The 20,246-nt window shown below is 57.4% G+C and overlaps 1 protein-coding gene across 3 annotated transcripts in view; it reads right to left on the bottom strand.

Annotated features, from left to right (window-relative positions):
• GDPD5 (glycerophosphodiester phosphodiesterase domain containing 5) overlaps positions 1 to 19,499 on the bottom strand; it is an 85,830-nt gene extending 66,331 nt beyond the window's left edge. For 2 of the 3 annotated variants that reach the window (XM_058545587.1, XM_058545591.1), the window contains exon 1: positions 19,228 to 19,499. The gene's annotated coding sequence lies outside the window, so the exon portion shown is untranslated. Of the gene's footprint in view, positions 1 to 254; positions 394 to 19,227 lie in introns of all 3 variants that reach the window. The other variant, XM_058545588.1, reaches the window with a different exon arrangement.
• Between the last annotated feature and the right edge of the window lie 747 nt (positions 19,500 to 20,246).

Below are 20,246 nucleotides of genomic sequence, written 5' to 3'. Positions count from 1 at the left end.
ACAGAAGAGGGAGCATTTGAGTTGGGCAGGATTTGGGCAAGTATAGATGAGCCTGGGGCACTACAGACAGAGGCTTGGGCCTTTGGTCCCTGTCTGTCTCCCTCCCTCCCAGGATCCCACTGACTCCAGGCCCTCGCCCCCCCACCCCAGGCCCTCCAGGTCTTCAAACAAAAGCAGTGCCCCAAGGGAAGCACGCACTGACCTGGAAGAAGGGAGTTCTTGAGCATCTACTATGTGCTCCCAGGCCCACTTACCGTGTGACCTTGGGCCATTCCCTGTCCTTCTGGGGCCCCAGTCTTCCCATCTGTACAGTCAGAGGGTGATCCAGGATTCCTTCCAGTTCTCACATTGGGAATAATCTCTGAGAGGAGGGGGAGGTGGCAGGACAGGGACCTGTAGGTGGCAGGACAGGGACCTGTAGAGAGAGGGACCAGGACACTCCCTTGGCAAAAGACCAGGGATCTGGAGCTGTGGTCTCGTGGTCCTGCCCCAAGCAGCCTCTGCACGCTTCACAGAAGGGGAATCTGAGACCCAGGGGGGGCTTGGCGTCATTACACTCAACGAACAGGTGCCTGCACCTACTCTGTTTGTGACGGGATTGTAATTCTTCCTCCCAACCCAGGACTGTTTCTCCGACGCCAGGCTGCCAAAAGCAGACAGACTCCAACACAAGGCAAAGCATGATTCGTTATACTGAGCCACAAAGTCCTTTATACCCAGGGCACTCTCCAAGAATTCTGACTCTCACCTCTCCCCTGACTCAGGAAGCCTTTGCCGCCAGAAGGAACGAGGTGGGACAGTCCTTGATTCCAATCCCAGCTCTGCCAAGTACTAGCTGGGCCTCAGTGTTCTCATCTGCATCGTGGGGTTAAGGACACTTCCCCACAGCACCCTGGTGATGGTTAGATGAGGCAAGGGCACAAAACACTGAGCCCAGGGTCTGGCATACAGTAGGTGCTCAATAAATGACTGCTGTTATCGGCTCTCTCCTTGAAGACAAAGCCATTTTCATCGATCTGTTTGCTCCTCTCAGAGGCCAGCTTGTTTGTTTGAACTCTTCTCAGAGGAGATTTCCCCCAGGAACCCTGGCTGAGGCTCCCCAGCGAGCCCCAGGGAGCAGGAGGGAGGGGCAGTGAGCCTGACTTGATGGAACAAGTAAAATCATCACCCGTGGAAACAAGAGCCAAGTCCCCGGGAAGCCCGAGGCTGCCCTAGCTCCTTCTACCCACCCTCTCCTTCCTCCCTCCAGTTGAACCCACCGTAGCCCCAGATCCTGCTTAATAAGCTCCCTGGGGCCTAGCTGGGAGGCCTGATGTGATCAGGCTGCTACTTAAATGGCACAAAGCCTTCTATTCTTAGCGGAGCAGCAGCCAGGTTCCTTCCCACCCGCCCATCAGCCAACCAGACCCACAAGGACGCGGTGGGTGGCCTTGTGACCTGACTGAAGCCTGAGGCCCACACGAGGGTCTGCAGAGTTAGCCCCCGAACACCAGGGTGCCAGGGGGTCTGCAGAGGGGCTGCCTGGGCTGGATGGAGGTCTGGATCAGATGACCCCCTAAGATCACTTCCAAGTCCAGTCTGGTTCGCGAAGTCTTGATTTCATAGACCAAGATTCTAAGGTTCCATAATCCAGGGATTCCAAGATTCGGGAATAGAAAGATTCCGCAGTTCTAGAGGATCTAGAACTCCTCTGCCCTTAAGAGGCAGAGGACGGCCAGCTCCATCCTGACCCTGGGGTCCTGGCACAACCAGTAGGACTCAGCACCGAGGTCAGCAATGCTCCCCGGCCCCCAGATCCCCTGGGGACAAGAGGTCCTGGGGAACTTCTGGGCACTGCAGGAGAAACAGGGAAAGGAGGAGGGCACGGCCAAAGCTGCCCTGAGGCCCACCCACAACAGCCACTGCTGGGCAAGGTGTCCACGATGTGTGTCTGCTCTGTGCCAGCAGGGCCAGTACACCCTGTCAGACAGGCTTGGAGAGGCTGGGCGACCTGCCCGAGGTCAAGCAGGGACAGAGCAGCCAGGGTGAGAACCCCAGGCCTGGCTGGCTCCAGAGATCATCTCTCACTCCACACTGCTTCGCTTTAGGCCCCAGCTTCCTGGGACCACCTCTCCCAACATCCTCTTTTAGATGGAAAACTGAGGCCCAGAGAGAGAAAGGGCAGGTGCTCAAGGTCACAGGGAATTGGTGGCGGAGCCAGGCAGAATTATTCCCAGGCCGGGAGGCACTGACTGCCCTCATCCCCTGGCCAGGTCCCCCCATTGATCCTTCTCTGGATTCCTCCTTTCTGCCCATCTGGAATCAGGGCTCCTGAGGCAGGGCTGTCTCTGGCTCCCTCGGTCCCCAGCACAGTAACTGCTCCACGGGGTCATCTGAGGGACGAGCCGAGAATCAGGGGATGGGACAGTGGGTCACAGCCTCATGCCCAAGGCTGGCCAGCTGAGCACCCACGTAATCTGGATGAGGCTGGCCCTGACACGTGTTGGAGCATTCACGCGGGCACCTGTCAGGAGTACTCAGAGGCTAATTAACCAGCTGTCCCGTTAGGAAAAGCAAACGAGGCTCCACTCAGCTGGCCGTCACAGTCTGCTGGTCACCAGAACGGAGAACCCAGCCTCGCCTTCCTGAGCTACTGGCCTGCACCCTGGGCCACCTTTCCCTAGACGCCTCCAAGCACCCACTATGTATCAGTTGTGATCCTTTCTTTCCAATAGAGTTTTGTAGACAATTTCTCATCTGAATCTCACTCTCTGAGAGTTAGGCATCCATGACCTCCTTTCACAGGGACAGGGAGACCAGGGACTCACCCTAGGCCACTGGTGGATATGCAGTCAGGCCTCGCACCCAGGGCCTGGCCTTGCCTGGTCCCAGAGGGAAGGTCCCAGAACCCGGGTGATTTAGAGGCTCCTCTGCTGGGTGTGGGAACATAAGCTGCACTGACCATTTCAAGGAGCTTAAAAGAAATGTCCTCTTTCCTGCTTAGAGAGAATCAAGTATCTAAAAACCCAATTTCTCAATAGATGTTAGCTCAGAGCCGGTCTTCCTCAGCAAAAAGAAGAAGATTAGCATGGATGTTAGCTCAGGGCTGATCTTCCTCACAAAAAAATAAATAAATAAAAACCCAATTTCTTTGCTCTGGGCTGGAACAAGATCTTCTCTACAAATTGGTGGCCTAGTATGTGCCTGGTACCCTACTGCGTGTCCCACCTGCTGGTTTGATTTGACCTCACACCAGCCTTGTGAAGTCGGTCTTATCATCAGCATTTTACAGATGAGGCCAAGTCACAAATTCAAGGTTGCACAGGCACAGGGTAGAGCTGGGACAGGAACCCAAGTGTATCAGGCCATTTTAAGATGGCGGAGAGTGGGTGCTTATATTCACTGGCTCTTTTTTCAATAAACTGCTTAAGTTTATGCTCCTGCTCCACTATATCCTTCTCCCCGCCTGCCCCCCATGCCAGCCTAAGCAGAGGGAGCATCTGGGATGCCTCTGGGTGCCAGCTGAGCCCAGCTGTCTGCCCCGACCCCACCCCTGTTGGGGCCAGGATACCATCTGGGTGCCACTCAGGAGCAAGGGCATTGAGAGGGACCCTCAGAACTCCGGGGGAAGGGATGCTGGCCATAGCCCAGCCCTGTCCCCGTACGCCCCATCCTGGGCAGGGTGGCTTTGACCAAGCACTCTGTGTGACAGGCTGTGGGCCCCCTGGAGCGGATGCCCCAGGCCCTGCTGAAATAAAGCAGCGTCCACACCAGAGATCTGAGTTTCCCCGACTGATACCTCCTGGCAACAACTGGGAGGTGGAGGGGTTGGAGGGGTGACTGTCTCGTTCTGCCCAGCAGCCCCAACCAGCTACCCAGGGACACAGGGCAGAGTCCTCCGTAGTTGAGCAGGCTCTGCTGGGCCCAGCCTGTGAGCAGGACAGATAAGCCGGGAAGGGGGAATTCCTGACACATGCTCTCCACTCTTCCCCAGGGCCAGGACCCAACACTCTGCAGGCCTCTGGGGTGCAGCTGGGGAGAGGGCAGTATCTGGTCCCAGGGCCCAGCAGACAGGAGGGGCAGCGTGGTTTCTCCTTCTATTGGAACGCGCACAGACACAGAAGCACAAACAGCCCCGGCCAGTGTGTGCGACTTGTACATAATGCATGGGCTCCCACTGCTTTGGCCTAGATAGAGTACCCAGAGGAGAAGCCTGCCCTGAGAACAGTGAGTGACCCGCAGGGAGCACCTCTGGGAAAGGGGTGAGTGGCCAGAGGCCTGGGGGATTATGGAAATTGGACAAATAAATGTTACTAACAATAAGAACTGTTTACATGTGTGTGGGGTAAGTCAGTTTACTGTACGCTTTCACAAACTTTATCTCATTGAATCTTCATAAAAGCCCAGTGTGGAGTTACTGCTGTTCCCATTTTACAGATGAGAATATCGAGGCCCAGAGGTTAAGTAACTTACCCATTTTCGCATAGAAGGAAGAAGTAGAACTTCCTACCCTGCACCAAGCTGTTTCATGTACACGACCCTCAACCCCAGCCTGGCTCAATTCCCCTTCTCCCCAAATCACGGTCTGGGGACTTGGAAGAGCCATCAGTGAGGACACCAGGGCACTTCGTCCCGAGCTCAGCGGCCAACTGCTGAAGGAAGAGAGAACGAGGAGCAAATTCTACCAGCAGAGCCAGCCTGACCTCTGCCCCAGCAAACGGGCTGCCCCCGACCCAGGGAGCCTCTGACTCCTGCCCAGCTGGGGCAGCCCATGGACCTCGAGACTGGGGGAGAACCGGTCTCGTCTTCCCCTGCACACATGCCAAGAATTCCTAAAAGCCCTTCGGAGCTGGAAGGGACATGCTAGGTGACCTTGTCTGACCGTGCCCATGAGCAACTCAAGGTCCAGAGAGGGGAAGGACTTGTCCAAGGTCTCATGGTGTTATGAGTCCTGTCAGTCCACAAACCTACTGGGCACCAGCCAGGTGCTGGGACACTGCGACGAATGTGTTGTGGTCTGGCCCTCAAGGTGCTCCCAGTTGGGTGGGCACCCACTCAGCTCGTGTCTAGACCCTGGTGACTGCCCCAGCCAGCTTCTCCACCCCATTCCCAACCACACGCCCCCTCCTTGCTTTCCTCCCTCTGCCCCCATCACCCCGGCTCCTGAGGTGGAACCCACCTGTTGCCCCCCTATACCTTTGCTGCGGCTGTTACTCTTCCAGGAACGCCCTTCCCAGTTGGCCAGAGTCTGCCTGCCCCCCACAGTACCCTCTGCTCCTCCTCAGAGCCTCCTCAAGGTCCCCCGCCCCCAGCTAGGCTGCTGGATCCCAGGGGAAGCGCTCCCTCCTCTGAGCCTCCCCACACTCCTGACCTCCCTTACAGCATCCGCACCCTGCCTGGGGTGATGTTCCTGGACCCGTCTCATTCACATCCCTGAGGACCTGGGACCAAAGCTCACATGAATTGAGTAAACGTGTCACACACCCACCTACCATGAAGACCCAGAACAATTCAAAAATCACTTCTTCCTTTTAAGGCTTGTATTTTTCTTTCTTTAAAAACCCTTAGTGGGCACGGGTAAATGAAATGGAAGGTTCTTAGACGCTCGTCGGCATTTCCAAAAGCTGGCTCTGTGCCTGGCACACAGTTGATGTCTGAGATACGTTCGCTTGGTGGATGAAAGAAGAAAAATATCTCCACCTTCCACTTCCCACTGCTGCCTGAAACTCCACCATTATTACCAGTTCTTTCCTCGGGCTAAAAATGCTCCCTGTGATCCTCTCTCATAACAGCCCTGGGCAAGGAACAAGCCCTAGCTGGAGGCTTCGGCGTTCAAGAGGGGCGAGTGTGGGTTTGCTGATCAGCTTTTCCCAGAGTGCTGTCGCTAGACTATTAGTCCCAGACCTGGCTCTGTGACAAAGGACTTGCATGTTCAAGCAAGCCTGGGAGAGGCTGGCCGCACCCATGCCACCTGTGGGGGATCCCTAATTCACACCAACACATTAAAGACCCTGAGAATTCCTGCTCTGATTCTCGTGACCTAGCATTTCCCAAATTCATAGGCCCATGTGTCCGAGGACCTGTTACCATCACAGGGAACTAGGGCTCCTCAGAGCACATTTTGGGAAGTGTGAATGAGATGGTGTGTGCAGGTCCACTGTGGGACAAGGTATGTGGGCTAAAGAGCACTTGTGGCTGCACCCAGCCAAGGCCACGCTTCCTTGCGTTGACCATTTTATAGAGGCAGATGGCTGACCTAAGCCACCAACACCAATCCTTTGTGACAGAAGCAGAAAATGAACGGGCCATCATACAGCTTGCAAAAGGAGCACAGAAGAGTGAACAGGTAACAGGCCAGGCTGGAGACCTGAGTTCCAATTGCAATTCTGTGCTCACTGCTGGCCACTGGGCAGGGGACCTCGTCCCGCTGAGCTTTGCTTTAGTCCTCAGCAAAACGGGGACAATGCTATTCTCAGGGTTGCTGTGAAGATTCGGTGGGGTAATGCAAGCAGAGGCGGGTTATACACTGCAGTCCTGTAGCAGCACTCGCTATGGACATCATCACGTCCCTGCGTGCACTGCCAGAAGGGGGGGTCATGTCTTGAATGATCACAAGCCACTGCAGAAGTCCTCAGTCAGGACAGATGATGGATGGATGGATAGATGGATGGATGGACGGATGGATGGATGGATGGATGGATGGATGGATGGATGGCTGACTGGAATGAATCCCCAGCCAGACTCAGGATCAACAATGGCTGGTTGAACGGGTCTGAATGAATCTATTCTAATAAGCTCAATTGTCCCATTTCTCTGTCCCCAGTTGGAAGCAGCAGCAAATTAGGAAGGACACACACACACACACACACACACACACACACACACGCAAGCGCGCGGAAGCAAAAGGGGAGAAGAAAGAAGTGCAGGGCCACTGGAGGCGGGTCTGTGGGCAGCAGAATGAAGGGTCCGGGTGAGAGGAGCCTGAAACCTGCAAAGGCAGAAACTACTGCTGAACACAGCAGACCAGGGTTGCGGGTGCTGCGGCAGCCGGCCTCCACTACCAGCAAAGAGCCAGCGCTCACAGGGCCCAGACCCGAGAGGTTAACCCCATCGGCGTTGCGCAGGGAGAGGAAGGGATCAATCCTCTTCACACAGGTTTCCAAACAAAACTATGAAAGGCTTGTTTTTAAAGGGGATAGGGAACAGAAGGAATGCCTGTCCCCTTCCCAGAGGAGCACATTGAGGATCCGCTGGGGCCTCGTTCCCCTGGGGAGAACAAGTTGGTGGGAGCCAGAATGGAAACCCAGGTCTTCTGATTCCAGAGCTCACCCCGTCCCGCCCTCCCGAACAAGCCCCACACTGCCTGGCACGATTGCAGTGAGGATCCGGTGACATGGTAGATATCAAAGCGTTCTGTAAAGGTAAACCATTATGTGTCCAAAGCCAACAAGAAATATCTGGATTCCTTCATGAAACCAAATGCTGACATTCACAGGGGCACTCAGAACGGGCCAAAGCCCGGAACTCCTGGGTCCCTGATCCACCCCCCTCCTGCATTCCTTGGCCAACTTCTTCCCAGGGAGAAGGACTCGGCAGTCCCAGGAGCCCCCACCCCAGCCCATGGGCCCCCTCCCACACAGGAAACCACCTGGCTCTCCTGTGCTCCACCCCTGCTGAGAACCTAGAGGGCACAGCCCAGCCCGGGGGCCATGGGGACCCTGTGGGATCGAGGGCTCCAGGCTCCCCCACTACTCCCCACCTCAGGCCAGCGTCTCATCTCTGAGCCTCGGGTGTCCCTCCCACAAAATGAGGGACTACAGCAGACCTCACGTGGGAAAGGATCTGCTCCAGGGAGGGACTCAACAAGCGTAATGACCTCTAGATGGATGAGTTCAGCTAGAGGGTAGGAGGAGATCCAGGCTCTCAAAATCCCTGGTCTGAGGAGGAAGGAGCTGCCCGACCCACCAGGAATCCCCCATCTAATCTTGAACTCACTGCCTGTCCTTGGGAGCCCTGGTCTGAGAGGTGGACTCAGCCCCTACTACCACCAGCCACCAGCAGGACCCTACTCTGCCGGCTTCCCCGGCTGGCTGCAGCCCAGATCGGGGAGACACAGGAAAAGAGTCTTCAGGCAGAACTGTACACATCTTCACTGGAAAGACCTGGGCCTGGGGCACAGACATCCACCAGGCCTACTGTGGCCCAGAGAGGTTGCTAACTGGCTGCAGGCCACACAGCAAGACAGAGGTCAAGTGGGTGCCAGGACCCAGGCCTTCTAGGCCCGGCACAGGGCTCTCTCCACCGCCCCAGAGTCATGTCTTTTGGAGATGGGTCAAGCACAGCGTGAACGGTCAAGATGATGCACCTGCCCGCATTCCACGCCGGTCAGGAGCGCTGGCCACTGACAGCTGGGCCCCCAAGCCGCAAGGTGAAACCAACACCCAGTTGCTCCATTCCCTGCCTCACTCACTGCAGGGACTGATGGGGCACATTTGTATAGAGGATGGACTCAGTCTGCCCACGGTGAGCTGTTGGAGATGCCACGAGCACTCTTATTAGGGGGAGACGGGGTGCTCCGTGGCGGCCAGCTACAACGAAAGGGCACTGCGTTCCAGGCCTGCATATCTGCCCCCAAGACACCACGCCCTGGGGGCCTCTGAGGTGCTTTCCATGCAATGTGCCCCAACACACCTTCTGTCTGACCGTGCCTCTGGCTCCCTGCTTGGCAGGAATGCCATGCTCTCCCCACATCCCACAGCCAGGCACCCATCACAGGGACTGTATAGGCCAGCACTCCCTACATGGCCTATTCCAGGCCTGCCTGGCCCCATACTCCCCTTACCTGGTTTTCACAGGCTCCCAGGAGCCACCTAAGCTCACGGTGGATGGCCCTTTCTGGGGGTCAGAGGCTGATGTGGGCCCAGGGCTGCCCCCTGGAGCCACCAATGGCTGTCCAGCTCTAAGGAGAGCATGTCAAGTGGCTACACACGGGCCAGCTCTGGGCTGGGGCCACTGCTCCATGCACCTGAGCTCACCTGACACCAGCCTACCTGTGACCATTGCCCCACTCTGGAGATAAGGCCGTCCCTAGCAAGGCCACCCCAGAAGCCACCTGCAGCCTGATTTGGGGGAGGAGGCATGGACCAAGGTAGGCCCCTTGGGTCCCTGATTTCTCTGCAGCCACAGGGTCAAGGGGCAGCCTGACTCCTCGAGCCACACTCAGCACTTGCACATAACTGCCCAGCCCTGTAAGGGCTTGCCCCCATTCCACAGATGGGGAAACAGAGGGTCAGAGAAGCCAAGCCACCTGCCCACAGAGAACCAACAAGAAACTGAGCCAGTATCCAAACCCAGGTCTGCCTGATCCCAGAAGCCGAACGTTCTCCCCACATATGGCTCTACCTGTGAGTCCCTGCTGTGTGCTCTGCTCTGCTCGCCATCCCGTTGCATGCCCGCACACCTCCTGCAGCCCCAAGACCACGCCTCCTTGCCTTATGCTTACCCTTCCCCCTTCTGAGGATGCCTTGCCCATCCAGTGTGGACCAGTGGAGGTCCTAGCCTACCTTCAAGACTCCTTTCAAATGCCCCTTCTCCACAGAGCCTCCCTGATTTCTCTCATTCTCCTCTGGGCTCCTGTTCTCACATGTCTCCGGCTCCTGGCTACCCAGCCTGCCCCACGAGGAACAGAACTGGACTGTGCCCTGACCACTCCCCTCCACCCCAACCTCGAGGGCTCCTCCAGGGCAGGAACAACCTGAGTCCTCTTCCTCCCAGCTCCCAGCACAGACCAGGGGGCAGAACTTGGAGACATCTAGTCAACTGCTTTCTTTCACAGATGGGGAAACTGAGGCTTGATGGAATGAGAGGCCACTTTTCACAGGAGAGGGCTGGGGGAGGGGGGTGGACAGCTGACAGGCAAGCGTCCACAACGTGGCCAGGCTGCGGGGAACTGCCATAGCATGGGCACTGGGGCAGTCTAGACTGAGGGCAGTGACAGTCCCTGTCCCCTCACTAATGGTCTGGCCGCACCATATTATTTGGGACGATGGTAAAGGCTGTCATTTACTGGGCACTTCCGGCCCGCCAGGCATCATCCTGAGCACTTCACACTGATTCACCCATTTCATCTTCACAACAACGCTCTGCAGGATGCTCTGTTACCCCATTTCAAAGATGCAGAACCACGGCACAGAGAGATGAAGAGGCACGTTGTAGAGTTACCCAACCATGTTATGGCAGAGTCAGGATTTCAGGAGAAAGTCTGGTCTCAGAGCCTGTGTTCTAACCACTACCCCACACTGTCTGACAAAGAGGGACAGAGGCACACTGAAGGTTGTTCAGGTGATCAGGCTGGAGAAAAGTCAGAGCCAGGTCCTCTGAGGACCAGTGTGGGGGGAGCTGGACGTAGTGGTGGGCACAGTGGGCAGGGCGTGGGCACCAATCTTGAAGGGGTGCTAAGGGAACTCTGGTGAGGCAGAGATGGACAGATGGGGACCCCCAGAACGCCTCTCCCTGAGAGGCCTGAGGCAGTTGGAAAGCTTTGGTTCATCTTCCAGGCGGGGGCTAAGACCCCCTTCATAAGGGGTATCCTCAAGTAACAACAGAGGATCCTTAAACTGCATCCGAAGGAGGGTGAGTCCAATGGACTCCATGGCTTTTGACTGACGGAGTGAGGAACGCCTTCCGTTTGCCCCTCCAGGCCCCCTCTCCACTCTGCTTGGGGCCCAGGAGGCTGATCTCAGCGGACTGCATTGGGCTCCTTGCCACTGGCTTCCGGGGAGGTTCGCCCAGCGGGAAGCCCCAGTGGGGGACTGGAGGAAGGAATCCTAGGTCTCCTGGGTTGACTACTACAGGCCCCAGCCCCTGTCCATAGAGCTGACCACTTTCTCCCCTTGCAACTTCAGCCCCGGGCGGCCACTGCTCCAAGCGGCTGCTGGCCCCGGGCTGCACTCCGCGTCGTTGCTGTGCCACGCCCCTGTTGTCTGGGCAGTCCACCTGGGCTGATACAGCCTCTCTGGCCTGGGCAGAGCAGAGGAGACCAGGCATGACTACCAACAACCCCCTTTCTACAGTCTCCCTCAAACAGCTCTCAGAGACTCCTCGACGCCTGGAACAAATGGGTACAGAACAGCAGTTTGCCCAGGCGCCCATTACTAAGTGTGCAGGCCTCCACTGTCTCAGCCTTGGCTGGCCCAGCACGTGGAGCAGGCTGGGAGCAGGCGGCAGGACCAGGCCAGAGAAGGGAGGGGCGGAGGGCAGAGGGCAGAGTTCAGCTCCTAATGAGGACAATCACAGTCAGTTTCTGAGTGCTCACTATATGGTAGGCACTGAGCCTTACACACCCAGCACTTCATTTGCTTCTCAGAACAACCCAAGGAAGCATATCCTATTTATGCATTTTACAGAAGAGAAAACTGGTGCTCAAAAAGCTGAAATGACTCGCCCAGGGTCATATTGCCAATAAGCGACAAAGCCAGGAAGGAGTCAAATGCAAGTTTTTCTGCCTCCAAAACCCATCCTGATAGCTACTGTGAAATAATTTTATTGAACTGACTTCCAACAGAGGCAGCTGACTTAAGTGGGGTCAGTCATGGCAGAGGGCCAGAGAGAGGCCTCCGATGTCTCCCAGGACACTCCCCTAGATGAAAAAACACCTCTGGCATTCTTCAGTTCTCCCAGGTGGGACGGGGACCCCAAGGAGGCGGTGCTGTTGGGTGTCCGGGTTGGAAAAACAAGCAGATTCAGACAAGGCTTCATTGTTGAGGACAGCCTGCTGCTCTGGCCATTAAAACAAAACCGAGCAAAACAAAATGCTTGCTGCCTTGTCTTATCTCTTAGAGAGAAGTGGGACAGGGAAGGGCCCCAAGACTGGGTGTTGATCCCTCCCCCACCAGCCCCCATCTCAGAGGCAGTAGGAAGAGCACTGCAGGGGAGTCCAGGGTCCGAGTCCAGCCCGGCTCTGCCACTGTCTGTGACCTTCTGCTGCACGCTGCTGGCGTGTCAGGCACTGCACTGGTGCTTACCATGTATGTCCTCATTTGGTCTCTACGGCCGTTTCAGAGATAGATTATTGTTATTTCTATTTTCAGATGAGGACACCAAGGCTCAGAGAAGACACCCAAGCAGGGAGCAGAGGAGTGTTAGAATCCAGTTTATCGAATTGCAAAAGTCCTTCCATTTCCCGGTTTCTCCAGGCAGGGAGGTCCCAGGGAGAGCAGCACCACAGAGGAGGGAGCAGCCTGGAAGCGATGAGCTCCTTGTCATGGGGATGTGCAGGTCTCGGCCTGGGGATGCTATAGGGGGCATGCCGCAGAGGGCCGCCCGGTAGTTCTCAGTCTTGGTTCCACGTTGACATCACCTAGGGGGCTTTAAAAACTACCGATACCCAGGTCTTGCCCCAGCTTGCAGGGTGGGGCCTAGGCAGGACTTTTAAGCTCCTAGATGATTCTCATGTGTGCAGCAAAGTTTGAGAGCCATGGGCCCAGATGCCCACTCACACCTCCCCCACCTCACAAGCTCCCCACTCTACACCTCTGGACGGAGAGAAGGACTTTATTACTCTGACCCCATTTCACAAGAGGGGCAAAAAATGGGCAATTTATAAGGGACAAGGTCGTGTCCTCAAGGCCCCACAGCCAGCCACGAGTGCAGGCAGCATAAGGGACCCTGACTTCAGGGTTTCTCTGGGATGAACTCCTTTAAGACACTTGGGGGATCCTGGTTCCCTTGTCAGCAGAAGAAAACTTCCCTTTGAGCCTCCTGGGTGGGAGGGTGAGAGGAATTCTTCACGGCATCTTTTTTTCAGAGTGCATTCATTCAAAACCTAAACAGCTGCAGGATTAATGCTGGAAGACCACCTCTCCAGTGGGCGTGCCTTGGGAGCAAGAAGATACAAGAACTCCTAGCAGGGCCTGTTTATTCTTCTCGGGAGGAGATTTGATCCCAGGCCTGGGAAGAGCTGGGACTCTCAGACCTCAGCTCATACTTCCTCCCCACCTGCCTTCTTGCCTCCCTTGTGCCCTCAAAGGAGAACATCACAGATGGCGAGACAGTGAGGGGTGGTGGGAAGAGGGCGGCCCGTGGAGTTCAGCAGAACTGGGGTCTGCCCGAGCTCTACCCCCAGCCAGCTACCCTGGGCCAGGAGCCACTCCCTTCTGAACCCATTCCTGGTGCTGACCTCATCGTGGTGCCAGGGTGCCTGTGTGCACATGTGTGCACGCGTGTGTGTTAAATGACACTTTCAAACTCAGCTCTGGGAGCACCAGCTCCTGACTCCCTCCCCGCCCAACACTGGACAATCCCAACCCCTGGCCTTCACTGCCACATTCTGTCACACTCTGTGTTGTCATTGCTTCTGTGCCCTCCCATCCCAGGCCAGGCTGTTCATTCATTCATTGCACAGAGCAGCTGCCCTTTGCCTGGGATTCATTCCATACTCCCCAACCACCTGTTCTCTGTTAGACGCTCTGCTAGGTGCTGGAGATACAGCTAACAACAGCTAACCTGCATTCACAGCTTATTACGTGCTGGGCATTCTTCTGAGCGCTTTACACATATAATTCATTTAATCCTCAACACAACCTTATAAAGTAGGTGCTATAATTGCTACATTTTACAGATAGGGAAACTGAGGCCCAGAGAGGTTAAATCACTTGCCCAAGTCACACGGCTAGTGAGTGCGTGCACTCGGCTGACATCTGAGCATCACCCTATACCCCCATCCACAGACATGGATGGGACGGCCCCCACCTCAGGGGCTCGCTCTCCACAATCTGGAAGTTTTGTGTCTGTATGTCTACTTGTTGAATGTCTCTTTCCCCCACAGACCAAAATCTCTAATCATGTTACGTTGTGGATGTGTGTGTGAAAGAGAAAGGGAGAGGGAGACCAAATGAACGGTGCTTCCCCTTCAGGAAGGACTCCCTCTGAACAGCACAGATCCCTAGAACCTGACGGCTCCTCCCAGCTGGGTCATTCCTGCTGCTAAGGCCTGGGGAGAACCAGGCCCCTGGACATCCCAGTCCTGCTCCCTGCCCTGAACTTAGCTCTGGGCCCTCCACACCTGACAGCTGCTTGCTCACCGGGAAGGCAGTGGGAATCGTAGCCCAGCAAATCCCATCTGACCCAGAGTCCTCCCCAGGCAGCAAAGTGTCCTCCCCCGGGAAGTCCTCCCTGTCACCCAGCACACCTTTCCTCCTGCCACCACCGGCTTAACTCTTCAATCAGCTTCCTACTGAGTCACTCGTTCAGGAGGCTCCCACGGGGATGGGCAAGTGGACTCAGGCTGACGGAGCACCTGCCTGCGTGCCAGGCCTGGCCAAGCACCTCGCTCCTGTCATCTTGTTTAACCTCCGCAACTGTTATTATCAGCCCCATTCTACAGGGAAGGAAACAGAGGAACAAAGGTTGAGCAACTAGCCCAAGGGGCAGCTCGCACTGTCTCCCCTGATGGCGGGGTGGTTGCCACTTTGTGCCAGGCACTCTGTGAGGAGGGGGGGACTGGGGTGAAGAGAATCTAGTCCTGACGAGCTGGCAAGGGAAGCAGACCCATACAACCCCACTCCACAGACCACAGTCAGTGAGTGAGCAAGGGCTGTGGATCTGCAGAGGAGGAAGGCTAGATTCCACCTGCTTGGGAGGGGTCCTGGAAGCTTCTAGGAAGAGGCATCTTTGGGCCTAAGTAGACTCCTTACTGCTCCCCTCCCACGACCACCACAACAGGAGGAAGAACAAGCCTTGGCCTACAGAGCTCTGGTGCCCAGGGGGTGCTTGCCACCACCCTGGAGGCTGCGGAGGGAGAAGAGGCGGCTGCCCTGCCCGCTGCCCTGCCAATGACCCCACCGTGGCCGAGCCAGTCTGCCTCCGGCTCTGCCAATCTGGCCTGGCCCAGCCGACTCCCAATCATAGGGTCTCCTCTGCCCAGCTAATGACCATGCTGCCAGCAGCCCAGGCCGCCACCCTCCTTCGGGGGAGGCAGCAGCTAACTACAGAGCCTGCTGGCCCAGACGGCGGCCAGGCCAAAAATCACAGCTGCCTGCCACACCACATCCTCTGGCTCTGCTGCTGTGGTCTCCTCCTCCACCTTCCAGGGTCACAAAGGACACTGCAGAAAGGGGGAGCTCAGACGCCACCCCACCCACTGTAGACACAGGAAAACAGGACCACAGAGAGGGGCCGATTCACCCCCAGCCACACAGCCAGCCAGTGTAGAGCCCAGGGCCCTGGATGCCTGGCCAAGCGGTCCTTCCTGGACCCCACGCTCCCCAGCACCGCCCTCCCTCAGCCTTGAGAAGAAGGCTCATTTCCAGGCTTTTTACATGCGAAGGATGCTCTCGAGGTACTTGGGCGGAGTTGAGGAGACAGGACATCTAAAAGCTGTCAAGCTGTCTGTTCAGGGGCAGGTAGGAGCACCGGTTTGACTCCTCTCTCCCCATTGTCTAGCTGTGTCACCTTGAGGAAGACAAGGCACCTCTCTGAGCCCAGTTTCTGGAGGATGACAGTAGTTACCTCCCAGAGTTGGGAATGAGAGGGTCTGTAAAGTGCTTAGCAGTGTCTGGCTTGTAGTAAGTACCCGAAGCTTTAGCTATTGCTAATATCATCATATTAATGAGTATTTGGATGCATTCTACAAACTGTAAAATGTGATGCAGTGGTAGGTATTATCTATTACTATGATGTGTTAAAGACTCAGAGGGGGTGTGACCAGAGGGTTGGGTAATCCAGGAATGTTTCTAGGGGAATTTATAACCGGCGTTGGGCCTCACAGATGGGGAGGCGAGCAGAGAAGAGGCAGGGATGGTGGTTCTGACAGGGGGAACCCCACAGGCAAAGGGGCAGCGATGGGGCCACAAATGGTGTGTTTAGGAGACAGTGATGAGCCCTGAGCCAGGCATCCATGCAGTGGCTACGGTGGGCAAGGCCCTGAATGCACAACAAAGGGGCCTGGTCTTCATCTTACAGGCAGGAAGGAGCCACAGAGGGTTCTGAATGGGGACTCCATGATGCCTTAGGAAAGGTGAATTCTGTGTGACATTCAAGGCCCTCTACCATCTGGTCACCCACTCCTCTTCTCCACATCCCTCACTGACCCCACAAACCCCAGCATCATTACCCCAGAGTTGTCCTCCTTCTCTGCTTACTCCACCATCCCACCTCCTCCACCACTAGCCCACCCCATGGCTCATGTTCACAGCAAAGTACCCTTTCACTAAGTACCTATCATGTCACGTGCTTTACATATGTGATCTCACGGTCACCCATAACTACCCTCAATCTACAGAGGAGCAAACAGGCCTGGCAGGGTCAGGTGTCTTGCTTACTGTCACAGCCAGGATTCAACCTTGAGCCAATGTCAGGACCCCTACTCTCTACAGCAAGTTGCCCCCAGCCCCAGCCCAGACACCTCCTCGATGAAGCCTTCCCAGTTACTCCAGTCCTCAGGGGCCTCTCTCTGCCACCCCTCACCACCCATCTGGAATCAGAGACCCATAGCTTGATCCTAGCTCACCTAGCTTAGTTTCCATTGTGTCCTGTGGGTCCACCTTGCCCCCCAACAGGAGAGAGCCAGGGCTGATTACAGGTCACTTTCGTCTTGTCCTGTCCCCCCTCCTCCCCACATCCACGACTTTTCACAGCACTGACAGGCACCGCCTGCCTCCTCTGGTGGGGTTCAGAAGCTCAGCTGAGCCCAGAGCAATTTCCCTGAGCCTGCCTCCCAGCGTGAGGGGAGCCATAAATTATTCACTGCACCTTTGTGCCTAAGGAAACCAGACAACGGGCCAGAGGGAATGTACACCAGCTCCCCCAACCCACAGGAAGCCAACAGCCCTGGGGTAGGGGCTCAGAATCCAGAAACCCTTGCCAGGGTCCCCGAGTAGATTCTAGAGGGCTGTGGGACCAGGGAGGAGGCACAGAGGAGCCTGACCCACACAGGAGTCCCAGCTGAGTACACCCAGGTCTGTGAGCGTGCAACGGTAGCCTGCATTCTAATCAGAGGCAAGTCTGAGAATTTTCCCTGACCATCCCGTCAAAATTCAAGCTTCCTTTCCTTATAGGAAAGGAAATAGATATTTGGCCAAGTGCTGTATATTTATATCCCATTAATCCTCACGACAACCTTGTAAGGGAGGAATTCTAACTTACAGAGAAACTGGGGCTCCGAGGAGTGACGTGATTCGCCCAGTGCCATCTGGCCAGTGGGAGGCAGAGCAGATCCACGCGCCTGGTCTGTCTGACTTACCACTGTGGCTGTTCCAGGCTGCCGCCTAGCCCACCCAATCTCATGCTAGTCAGTCCACTCCTTTGCTATTTGGGTAACTCCCAGGGCACCTGGTATGCAGTCAGCACTCAGTTCCTGAAGCAAACTCGAAGGCCCTGGGCAACTGGTTCCACTTCTCTGAGCCTCAGTTTCCCACACAAGGTGCCATTAGTACCAAGCCCAGTCTTGGCAAACACAAAACACTCTTTAGACCTGGACGCTTTGCCAGATGTGACGGCCCCGTTAATCTAAGCAGGTAACGCACAGCCTGCCTTGACCCCATTTTACAGGTGAGGCTTGGAGCCACGGATGCCCCCAAGAGTCCTGGAGGGATCCCCAACCCTGTTCTACCTCACTCCAGGTCCTTTCCACCACCCCATGAAATGAGATCACAGGTGTGAAATGATCTCATCAAAGAGGAGGTTGGTTTAGATCAGGGATTACTATGAGAATCTGAAACCCCACAGATGGGGGCGGGGAATCCCAAGCCCCTCTGCCACCTTCTCTTCCCGTTCCCCCACCTCCTCCACCGGGGACTGAGCTTGCAGCCTTCAGCTGACCTCTTCACCCTCCTCCACCTCCCAGGGGCTTTCCAAGGTGGTTTCCCCTTGACTCCAGGAAGCTAGGCACAGCAGGGGTTAACTGGTCCCAGCCAAGGCCACAGGGCTGAGACCAAGGCCACGTCCCCTCCCCCTGCCCACCCAGAACAAGAGCCCACAAAGTCCACGCCAAGCACTCTTTCAGAACACCCTTCTCCCTGCAAGGCCCGAGGGGGCAGCAAAAGGAGCCCCTGCCTGGGAATCCAGACACCTGGGACTATGCCCCTAGCCCTGGCAGTCCCAGCCTTGACACCCTGTGCAAGCCACTCCCCTCCTGGATCAGAGGTGTCTTGCAATTTCCCCTGTCCAGGAGAGGCTGAAGTCAGACCTTCAGTCTGGGCCAAAGGTTATGGCTGCTCGCCTGTCTCAGACCCCAGCACGGAGCACACAGTCTCTCACAACAGCCTCATACGTGGTCACCCTGACCTCACATCAGGGGTGGGAAAACCCCAGCCATCTACCCAGAAGATGCTAACTGGGGAGGGAGACTGGCTACCTTGAAGGGTGTTTGGGAAGGTTTTCTATGTACTTCTGGCTCAACCTCACCCTGCCACCCCACCTCCCACCCCACATTGCCCCCAAGCCTCAGTGTCTACGTCAGTAATTTGAAAGATGTGAGCTGGGTGAGTGCTGAGGGACCTCATTTCCTCCAGCTCTGATGGGCTTTCAATTGGGAACCTCTACACTGAGTTTCCCCAACAGATACGCAGACTCAGGATCTCCAGAGTGTCTTAGGGAGCCTGGAGTCTGGCACACAGGGGCCAGGGGCTGCTGCTCTCTGCTCCTGGGCCCACAGGGAGAAAAGCTGTGGAACTAGGAAGCTTCCCACCTCTGCCCTCAACTCTGGGTCACCTTTCCTGGGAGGTGACATGGCCATGGAGTGGAAGGCAAGGAGGCCAGGAGAAGCCACCTCCCCAGCCTCAGGATCAGCTCTTGGATGCCCCAGTGGCCCCACCTTGACCCGTTCCCCCCACCCCCTCCTGCCTGGCAGCTATCCACTTCCTTTCTCTTTCTCTTCACTCTCTGCTTCTTTCCCTCTCCACCCTAACCCTCTTCCCCAGTCTCAGTCCTGAGTGAAAAGAGCAGGGTCACTCAATCCCGTTGAGCCTCCGTTTCCCCATATGTAAGCGCCGATAGCGATACACAACACCTTTAATCTCACGGAGTAGTAGCGAGCCTTAAATGAGGGACCATTTGCGCAAGGGTGGGGCGCAGACCCACACACAATGGGCGCTCAATAAGTGCTGGTTTTCTCCCTTCCCCCTTCCCTTCCCCGCGCCGCCTCCTAGCCGGTTCCAGCCTCAGCTAGTGCCCCGCACGTGCCCGCAGCCGGCCCGGAGCTGCCCGGGTGGGTGGGAGGCCGCCCCTGGCCGGCATCCGGGGCTCTCTCACCTGCAGCTCTCGGTCTCGCCAGCCGCCGGGGCAGAGGGGCCACCAGTGTTCTCTGCGGAGCCGAGCCCCTCGCCTGGGGCGCAGGAAGGTGGCGGCTTCGGCTCGCAGCACCAGCCCACACCGGTTCAGTCCAACTGTCCAGCCTGCCTGGGACCCCTCACGGGGCGCTGGACCCGGGCCTGGGCTTCCTGGGCGCTCGCACGGTCCCAAGTCCGAAGCACCGGGTCGGAGGCAGCTGAAGGTTCGGGTGTCGGGGAACCGGAGGCCGGGGGCGCCCGGGGTCCTCTGCACTCAGCCGGGGGCTGGGGCACCCTGCGTTAACCCTGGGCGGAGGGCTGGGGGCTCCGACACACACTACAGACAGGCTGGGAACGAGCCCGCAGCCATGGCCCCGTGGCGGGCCAGGAGCGTCCCGCCCCGGTGCGCTGGCTCAGCGTCGCGGCTCGGGGCGTCCCGGCCACGGCGCCCCGGCCCGCGGGGCGGGGAGCGTCCCGGCGCGGAACCGGCCTGGGGCAGGCGGGGCAGGGCAGGGCGCCGGCGGGGAGGCGCGGAGCCGCGGCGGCCGGCCCCGACGGGAAGTCTGCCCAGGTCCGGACTCGGCTCGCTCTGCAAAACGGGCGGACCTCGGCGCGGCGGCTGACTCTGGAGCTCGCGGCCGCAGCTCCACTTCCTCCTCTTCCCCGGCTCGCTCGCCGCTCGCTCAGCCCCGCGCCGCAGCCGCTGCCACCGCCGCTGTCATCCCCGCCGCCCACCCCCACCGGAGCTGCAGCCCGAGGCCGAGCCGAGCCGAGCCGAGCCGAGCCAGCGCCGCCCAGCGCCCGAGCGCAGGCCAGCGCGGCCCCGCCCGAGGGGGCGGAGTTAGCCCGAGGCCCCGCCCCTCGGCCGGGCCTCGGGCAAGGGGCGGGGCGCGCTCCAGGTCCCCGCCCCGGCCCCGCCGTGTGGTGGCGGGAGCCAATCGGAGAGGGGGAAAAGAGCGGAGCTCGGCGGAACGTGCACTGCACCTCGGCGGGGGCGGGGCA

This window comes from Diceros bicornis, chromosome 7 (genome assembly GCF_020826845.1).
Source record: "Diceros bicornis minor isolate mBicDic1 chromosome 7, mDicBic1.mat.cur, whole genome shotgun sequence".
Taxonomy (NCBI): domain Eukaryota; kingdom Metazoa; phylum Chordata; class Mammalia; order Perissodactyla; family Rhinocerotidae; genus Diceros; species Diceros bicornis.
This window is presented reverse-complemented; position numbering and strand designations above follow the sequence as displayed.